Source organism: Ambystoma mexicanum, chromosome 2p, assembly GCF_040938575.1.
Source record: "Ambystoma mexicanum isolate Mex_15411 chromosome 2p, UKY_AmexF1_1, whole genome shotgun sequence".
NCBI lineage: Eukaryota > Metazoa > Chordata > Amphibia > Caudata > Ambystomatidae > Ambystoma > Ambystoma mexicanum.
In genome coordinates, this window is record NC_090923.1 from 182,587,578 (window position 1) to 182,597,796 (window position 10,219).

Below are 10,219 nucleotides of genomic sequence, written 5' to 3' on the forward strand. Positions count from 1 at the left end.
CCCCTGGTTTTCCCGGATGTCTCATATGAAAACATTTTAACAGTTTAGGTGCATGTATTGCAGATTTCGGTTCCCAAGTTCGCTCAGAGGTGGTGTAGCCTTTCCAGTTGACCAAATATTGGAGTCTCCCATGGTGCAGCCGGGAGTCACAAATATCTGAGACCTCATATTCTGGTCCTGTAGGCGTGAAAACAGGAGCAGGCCGAGTGGAGACATGGGGGTGAAAGACACTCCGTCGGTCAGGTTTCAACTGGGAAACATGAAACACAGGGTGGATACGTGCCCATGTCTTAGGAAGTTTCAGTTTAAATGCCGCAGTGCCCATGGGAGCCACCACCCGAAAAGGGCCCATAAATTTAGGGGAGAGTTTAGATGGTCTCAGATGTCGCGGGAGAAACCTAGAAGAAAGCCAAACCCAATCCCCAGGTTTCAATCCTGGAGCAGGGGTTCGATGTTGGTCTGCATACCGTTTCATCCTGTCCTGGGTGTTCTTTAGAGCCTCCTTAGCAATTTCTAGGCCATGGTGGATCTGTTTTAATAAAGAGTCTACATCTGGAATCTTATTATCCTCTGCTCTCTTCACAGGAAACACTGTGGGGTGAAAACCATAAGTACAAAAGAATGGCGATGTTTTGATAGCAGAGTGGTAGGAATTGTTATAGGCATATTCAGCAATTGGTAACAAGTCCTTCCAATTGTCATGTGCAGCAGAAATGTAGTTCCTCAAGTAACCTTCTAGGGTTTGGTTAAGTCTCTCTGACCATTAGTTTGTGGGTGATAACCCGAATTTAAGGCCCGAGTAATCCCCAGTCTTTGGCAAATGTGTTTCCAGTATCTAGACGTATACTGGGATCCTCGATCCGAAATGATGGTATCAGGTAAACCATGTAAAGAGAATACCCGGGTAACAAAGATACGTGCCATAACTGCTGCCGATGGTAAAGCTGCCAAAGGGAAGAAATGAGCCCGTTTGGTGAAAGAATCAATAACTACCATGATGGTGGAACATCCTCCAGACACGGGTGGATCGACAATAAAATCAGTTGAGATTATTTGCCGGGGTCGAACAGGCAATAGCATTTTTACCAATGAACCAAATGGAGAATGTCTTGGGCTTTTGGATTGTAAACAGCAGGGACAAGATTCCACATAATTTCGAATGTCCTCTTTAAGAGATGGCCACCAGAAGTCACGGGCAATCAATTCATAAGTGGTAGCATATCCACGATGCCCAGCCGTTTTAGAATCATGACACATGTTCAACACTTCTCTTTGTAAAGATTTAGTAGGAACATAGACTTGCTTGCCCCTGAAATAACACCCTTCCTTTTCTGACAGGTTGCTTTGTTCATTTTTAGTGAGAGATTTAAGAGAGGAAGGGCCAGAATGTTGTTCAAGACAGTGTACAAAACTGGGAGTTTTAACCAAACTCATCGCTAGGCAAGGAAAGATGCGTTCAGGTCTGGTAGCCCGATTACAGATCCCATCTTTCCGAGACAGAGCATCAGCCTGCAAATTATTTCTCCCAGGGATAAAGGTGAAAGTAATTCTAAATGGGGAAAAGAAGTGAGCCCATCTAGCCTGACGGCTATTACAGGTCTGTGCGTATTGTAGAATCCGGAGATTTTGATGGTCGGTTCTCACTTCAGTGGGATGTACAGCTCCCAATAGCAAATGCCTCCATTCCTCAAAAGATCTTTTAAATCGCCAGAAGTTCCTTTTCCAGCACGGTGTAATTCAATTCTGCTGGTGAAAGGGTTTTGGATAGATAGGCAATAGGTCGTTCTGTATCTTGCTCATCCTTTTGTAGAAGGACCGCTCCTAAAGCATACTGAGATGCATCTGTTTCGATGATAAATCCCCGGGATTGATCCGGAGTCTTAAGGGTAGGGGCTGTGGCAAAGCGTCTTTTTAAAGTGTCAAAAGCCTTTTGTGTAAGCTCAGTCCAAAGATATGGAACACCCTTCTTCAGTAGATTGGTAAGAGGTTGAGTTAGAGTAGAAAAGTTTGGAATAAACCGACGGTAAAAATTTGAGAATCCCACAAATCTTTGAATGTCTTTACATGAGTTGGGAATCGGCCAATCCTGAAAAGCCGTGACTTTTTCCGGATCCATGGCAATGCCTTGAGCTGACAAAATATAACCCAAATACGTTACTTTGGGTTGGTGAAAAGAACACTTTTCAAAGTTACATTGAAGATGATTATTCAGTAGTCTTTGCAAGACTTCTTTGACGTGAACCTTGTGTTCTGACCTTTCCTTAGAAAATACCAAGATGTCATCAAGGTAAACTATTACATAATGTAACAGTAAATCTGAAAATAAATGGTCCATAAATCGTTGGAAAATCGCTGGAGCATTAGATAGTCCAAAAGGCATGACTTGATACTGAAAATGTCCAAAGGGTGTCCGGAAGGCAGTTTTCCACTCATCCCCCTTTCTTATTCTGATTAGATGATAGGCCCCCTTAAGATCCAATTTAGTATAAATACTTGCTCCTTTGACGGCTTCCAAGATATCTGGGATCAAGGGCATAGGATACCTATCGGGGATGGTAATTTTATTTAACCCTCTGAAATCTATACAAGGTCTCAGTTCCGTAGAATTTCTTTTTGGAACGAAGAAGAGAGAAGCTGCGGCCGGAGAGATGGATTCCGTGATCAAGCCGTTCTTCAAGTTGGTATCTAAATAATCTCTCAAAACCTCCTTCTCGGAAGTGGACAAAATGTATATCCTGCCAAAGGGCAAAGGTTGTTCTGGAATAAGTTCAATAGCGCAGTCATCTCTTCGGTGAGGTGGTAATTGAGTATATTCCACCGGGGAGAAAACCACAGAAAATTCTTGATATTCAGTAGGGAGGCCTGCTACAAAATTGAGAGAAGTTACTGGTCCACTGATACCCTGTCTAGGGGTTTCAGCTTGCGAAGAGACTTCCACAGATCTCTCCTCTGAATGACTGATACAATGAGTTAAACAGAACTCAGATCCCAAAAGAAATGACCCAGCCGTCCAATTTATAAAAGGGTTATGCTTTCAAAGCCATGGTAATCCTAGTATAATGCGGTAATGGGCTGCACGTATGATGTCCAAAGAAACAGACTCCTGATGGGTCGCAGTACACATGGATATAGGGATAGTTTGACTGATAATAGGGCCAGAGATGAGAGGGCTACCATCAACACTCTCTACCGGAACAGCCTCTGTCTTGGTAATTCTGGGTATATGATGTTGTACAGCCCAGCCATCGTCGACAAAAAGTCCGGCTGCGCCACAATCCAGTAAGGCTGATACTTTCGGTAGGACCTGGTTTCCAAATTTCACAATAACACGTAATACCAACATGTTAGAGGCTGAGGGAGTAATGCCTTGAAAAGTCTGCAAGAGAGTGGAGGAACCTAATTTTATGTCAGGATCCCGGGCCGTGGTTCCTCCTACGGCCGGGCTTTGGCATTTCCCGACTTCCGTGGAGGGGCCACGGTACATACAAAGACCCTGTAACCTTCTACGAGCCCTCTCATCTGGTGAAAGGGGACCTCTCCCTGTAGCACCGAACTGCATGGGTTCCTCAGAACTAGATCCCTTATTAGTAGAGACAGGAGCAGAAAAGGTACGAGTAAATCTTCCCTTACGTCTTTCACTACTTCTTTCTTTCAACCTATAATCTATCTGCATAACTAAAGTAATGAATTCAGTAAGGGATGTGGGGCGAGGGACCCTAGAAATCTCGTCCTTCAACTCCTCCGAAAGACCCCTCCTAAACAAAGTAACTTGGGCGTCATCTCACCAATTGGATTCACTAGTAATTTGCCGAAATTTAGTGATATATTTCAATAAGTTCTGACTTCCCTGCCTAAGGTCAAGCAGATGTTCCTGAGCAGCTATTCTTATCTCTTGCCTTCCAAACATTGACTTTACAGTGTTGCAAAAAGCAGGATAGGAATCGAGAATGATGTTGTTAGTCGTAACCAACGGAGTCGCCCAGGCAAGAGCTGGGCCCACCATTTGGGAAATCATGTATCCCACTCGATCGCGATCAGTGTGAAAAAAGGCATTCTTAAAAGAAAACTGAATCGAACAGGCATCAAGGAACTCTTTGATCTTGTGAGGATTGCCATCAAATTGTCCCCCAGGCAAGGGCCCCGGAGGGACTTCAGAACAATGAGGGACTCTACTTACAGCTGATTGTTGAGCTGCAATTTGAGCGGCCTGTTGCTGATTCTGTTGTGTTTGCCGTAGATTGGCATTCTCCTGTTTGAGGTTCTGTACCTCTGCAGTCAAAGATTGTACTGCTGCTATTAACTGTTGAATCTGTTGATCCATGGTAAATAACAACTTGTAAACTGATACTCAGTTCTAGGCCAAAAAAACCCTGTGTCGGGCTGCTAGGGTTCGTAGAGTCCTGAAATCAGCCGGAATAAACTTCCTCTGTTCAGGCAAGGAGATGATCGTCAATGGACCGGTAGAAATGAAAACTGTGTAAAATAATAAACAAAGTGGCAGGCTGGTGAATATAAAGAGTGCAAGTAAGAAAAATAAAAGTAAACAGATATCACAGATTACCTGGGTCTTATCCGGTCTATCTTAAGGTAGGAACAAGACGAAGCAGGAATTCTGTCCTGATTCTATAAGGCTAAAGAAGGATAAGTTGGTTACCCTTCCTATAGAATGTTACAAACTGTCTTACTACCTAAAAGTGCCTCCCTTACCGGCTTTGTGATTGTAACAAAGAGAAATCCCTGTCCTGTACTTCCGGGTAGAGTTTCCTACTGATTCTGTGGCTATGGCTGGGGTCGGAACTGCTATTGTAAAGATAACAAAAATAGCAAAGAATAACTAATAAGAGTATCCATCGGAGATAATGAGTGAGTGGAGAGAAACAGACCACTGAACGTAGTGTACCTGTGGAAATCACAAAAGGAACGAGGAAGATTCGTTATGAAGAAAGAACCTTTGTCTGCAAGCCTGGCGGGGTTTTCTAGCGTGCAATAAGAATACACAAAAGAGAACAGCGTTGGAGGGTGTTAGTAAAGAGTAGGAAATAGTGGTTAAGGCAGATGGAGATCTACGCGAAACTTACGGAGCGTACAGCTTGTCGTAACGAGAGAAGCAACGCGTCTTGCGACGGGTTGGGTATCCGGATATACTGTGCGGAAGTCAGGGGGCGTGGTCAACCTTTGGTTGAGATCTGGAGAGAACGCTAGAGCGTTACAGCCCGTTCCGTAGATACCCGGAAGTGTTTGAGCCGAGTTCGAAAGGTGACAAAACACTGCGGAGACCAAATTAGGTGTAACAGCTGTCCTAGTTCATATATGAGTTCGCCCATTGTACACTTGTGGATTCCCTCCACTCTCTGGGGTACCTCCCCTTCTGGAGTTTGTGCCCTGAGACGACTGCGGTGGTGCCTGTTGAAATTGCCCTTGTGGCAAATTCCCCATGCTTGGGGGTTGAACCCCTTGTGGAAATCGATATAATATTGTGACCCCAATCGCATTGTTTGAATGTATGTTGGCCTACGCCAAGTTGTCTAAAGAATACCATGTACATAGGTTCCGCGGCAAGGTCTTGACCTTAATGTATTGTGTAAGCCGCCATCTTGGATCTAGCCGCCATTTTAGGTACTCTTGCAGTGTGGAAGTCACCCTGAATCACAAAATGGAGGCCGAATGACATTTTGAGTAAGACTCCGGCCATGGTGACCTCCGCACACGTGAATAAATAATATGTCCGCAGGCCACTTGTTAGGGTCACGAACTAAGACCTTGTCCTCTCTTTAACCTGTGTGTAAATATGTAACTGTATCAGCGGAACTGATCAAATTATGTAAATTGTGTGTTCGACCTGGCTACGAACCCTAGCCACAGTTCCAAGAATGGTTAACTTGTGAGAGGGCTGGCCAATGCAGGACAAAACGTATAAAAACGCAAGCATCCCAATGATCGGTCTCTCCCACTTTCAGTGCGAACCTTACGTTGAAGGTTCGCGTGTTAGTCAGAGGGCCGAATAGCTATTCGTATGTCAATTGACTTTGGTAACTTTGTAACTTTGAAATAAAGCGCTTTGTATGTCCTTTGTAACCTGTGTTGGTGTGTTTCCTTTTGGGCTTCCCGGCCTCATATCAATTTCTCTGTTTCCACACCCTTGTTGCGCATCTTGCTGCACGCCTTGTGCTTGCTGCTGCACTGTGTGATTCTGTACATTGCCCTGTTGTGAGATCGCAGGTGGATTTGCCATGCCTGCTCCCATTCCTTGGCTATTCTGCCACACGTCTTGACTTTTGCACGTGCACGCCAAATGCCCTGTCATTCCACGCAGCTAACATACTGGCGGTGGTTGGATTATTTGTCCATTTGACATATCTGGGTTGCCCATTTGCACGTTTTGAAAACCTCCTTGATTACTCTGGAAACCTCCTTGATTACTTTGCCATCCTCTTCCTCCAAATCCCCTTCCCCTTGGGTATAGTGCTACATTACCCTGGTTGTTCTGCTTTGGGTTAGCCACCTGTTGTAAATTCTGTTCAGCTGGGCTAGTTAGCATGGCTCCTTCGAGAGCATACTTTGATAATTTCTTTTGCACCAGCTTTGCTTCCTCACCCTTTTGTGTTGCCTCCTTTTTCCCGATTCTTTTCTTGCAACAATCTACAGTAATGTGCAATAGTTAACTGTGTTTCAGCCCAAGGTTTAGCCTCAACCCCTACCAATTTTTTGAGCTGTTTCTACACCGGTTCTGGCAACCCTTGGCACAATATGTGGTAAAACACCGAAATAGATTTCGTCCAGATTCATGCGTTTCGAGCACGCACGTGTCTTGGAAATTCTGGATATAAGTCAACGGATCTTCTGACTCCTTCATTTTCCGAGTCATTAATGCTCCCATATCGGAAGTGTCCGGATAAAGCACTCGTAGCGCTTTCCATACTGCTGCTCTGCAATTATTAAATGGCGCTCTGTCGTGAGCAGTGTTAATTATGGTTACACCAGGGTACCCTGCCCGTGTCCACCGATCATCGGCTCTCTCACCAAGTATGGTGATCAGGAGACCTTTAATGTCCCCTATAGCTAGCGTGACATCCCCTGTCATTTTTTCTAACTCATGTATTCACTTCCCGGTTCCCGATGTCAGCATTGGAAGCTTGTTTTTCAGGTTTTCTTGATCCATGTGTGGCCAAGGAATATATTGTGGTCTTGATCCCCCTTTTTCTAATAGCGGAAATTGGCATGCGCAGCCTTCCTTCTCTTCTCTCATAGCTCTCCTGTCTATTGCAGGTGATATATTCCTGCATCGTCGTCTGCCTGGCAATGTCCTCAACCTGTCAACATAGGCAGGTGCCGACACCCCCCTCTGACCATGGGGTGTTCCATAATTCCGATTGTGTGGCAGACTCTGATGTCCTTGGTGCAGACTCACTAGCACCCGACCATCATACCCCTTTTTCCCTTGGAAGCCGCTTTTCACGCCGTCTTCCTTCTTCATTTGTCTCGTACTCCGTTTCCTCTCCGGAGTCGGACATTGATTGTTCCCAATTCACGCAACGCCTTGTGTCATCATCGTTTTTACTGATTTCTAGTCTGTCCAGGGACAGTCTCCTGCTCCCACTACTTCGGGTGACATCCTCAGTGTCATACAGCTGAGTGCTTTCTAAGCTCTCCTCTTCCCTTTTCCTTTGGAATATTTGTTCTAGTCCCATTTCATCATATATTTTATCGATCGTTTCCCTGATGCTTCTGGTGTCGAAGTCATCTTCAGTATTTGCCCCAATCGTGCCAGGCACTGAGTCGGGCGCAGGAAAGAATTCTTCAATGTCTTCCCATTCTACAACAGTATTGGGTTTTGTAACTTCCCGCTCCAAATATTCGAGATCGCGTGCCCTCTGTCTTTGCTTACGTTCTATGACATCATCACATTCTTTGCGCTTCCTCAGCTCTTCTCTGACCTTATCTTCTTCTCTTCTCCTTTCATTTCTACGTTCATTTTCCCTTCGAACTTCCTCATCCCTTCGTCTCCTTATTTTGTCACATACTCTTTGCTCTTCTTTAAAACCCTGCTGTTCTGTCTGTCCAAAGCATAGACTGCTCTGGTGCGATCGAGTTGTTTCTCTTGCTCTTCACGATATAAGTGTTCACGCCTCAGTCTATGCTTCCGTCTTATCCTTTCATCCCTTGACTCCTTGTTTTTTTCTTTTTTCTGCTACTCGCCTAACCTCTCTTTAGGTCTCACATCATCACTTCCTTTCCCATCAAGTTTAAACAATATCTGTCGTCCCATCCATTCGTCCTTTGCGAATGCTCTTCTTTCACCTTCTTTCCATTTCTTTCCCTCTCGCTCCTTAATGAGAGATGCACTAATCTGTGCCTGATCCTTCCTCTCATCATCTCGTCTCTCCTTGTCCCTCATGACTGCAGAGATAAGAATCTTGTCCTAATCCTTCCCTCAGTTTTCGTCATTACTGTAAGTAGGTGACTCCTATGCAGGGTTGCTGTGCCCTGTGGCTGCTTTAATCTCTCTTAATGGGTAGAGTCCCTCAGGCTTACTTCCCTCGGTTTCTGTTTCGGGCAGGGCAGGTGGCGCGGTAAGCATCCCACCCCCCTCTGTGCATAGGTTTAATATCCAGTCAGCCGGTGGCTCTTCTTCCTTCGACTGTTTGAACATTTTCCAAAGTTGTAGAACAGCAAGGCGTTTCTCTATTTTTTTCCTGTATATGTGGGATACAAGTAAGTCGTCATATGCTGTGAAACGGCTTTGGACAAGGACCCATTTTGTGGCCACGGCATAAACATCTTGTGGGCGGTATCCTTAACCCACTCGGTGCTATATTTCTTAAGCTTGGGTGCATGTTTTGGTAGTTGCTTACATAAGTGTGCCAATGGTGTAATTTCTTCCATGTTTAAGTCTGTTCTACTTTCCTCTCAAACACCACTCTTCAATGCTTCCATGCAATTTAACACTATCAACAATATGAGCGAGCACCAAACACTGCAAGCTCCAATCCAATTTTTTCCCGCCAAATCTTTTTATCATCAATTTACTCAAGAATATCAATCCATGTGCAATTCCCTCTCTACTATAGAATCACGTAAAAACTCTATTTGATTTCAACAATACAAGACACAATTTCTTACATGTGACATACAACATAACAAGTGTGACAGACACTTGACAGACAAGACTGACACGAGCTGGACAAAAATATCTCTGCCTCTAATTTGTACCCCGACATGGAGTTTAAACAAGATCCTTTTACGATGTCTTTAAACGTGCTAGTAGCCTAGTCGTCCCCTATTATGTGGGCTCTGAGTTCACGTTTCTTCTGACCGCTATATTAAAGCACAGGAACACGGCAAATCCTCCCTCTTCTCAGGTGTCCTCCCTGGAATCCTCTCTCTTCTCGGGTGTCTACCCTGGTATTCTTTAATATCTCAGGTGTCCACCCTGGTATTCTTTACTATCTCAATTATTCTCGGGTCACTATCCCCTTATGTATATATACAGTCTTCTCTACTTATGACTATTTTTATTTTTTTCCCACCTACCTCTGTTACCTTTTCCCTTACTTGTTCTAATGCCTAAGACATTTGCCAAAGCATTCAATTTTTTGTTTCACTCACCGCTCGCATGTTTCCTCTCTGGATCCTCAGGATCACTGCCCCCGTTATCGCCTCCTTTAGTCTTTCATCTGTTCCGCTGACCGTAGGAATGGAAGGGTTTATGTTTATAAAACAGGTCCCTTCAGACCCACTTCAGTTTCTTGGACAGTTTTAAACTATCACTGTCCACGGGAAGCTTCACAGTCTACTCGGCCAAATGGCGAAGGACTTGTGATATTGCCGAAGACCTAGAGTTACTTCGTGTCGACGGCCAATAGGTGTCTTATTTTAATCAATAATCGATGGTCAAAACCATCCTCTGCTACCAAGTGTACAAGAGGGCGGAGCGACCTCTGACGGGCCCATGGGATCAAAGCTCACGCTCGAGTACCTTTAGACGAGATAGCTGCACCTTGAGGTGGTTGGGGTGCAGGACTCTCTTACTCCAACACCAATCAATAAAGACAACTCCAATGGTTTGGCAAAGGGAAGCCCGTTTAATGACAAGTACAAAAAACGGGGAAACATTAGGAAATCATCAGTGATGCGATCCCCCGTCTCGCTTCAACTTCCACAATCTTCATACAAACAGCAATTCTTATAGGCAAAAGTCATCATTGACGTGTAACACTCA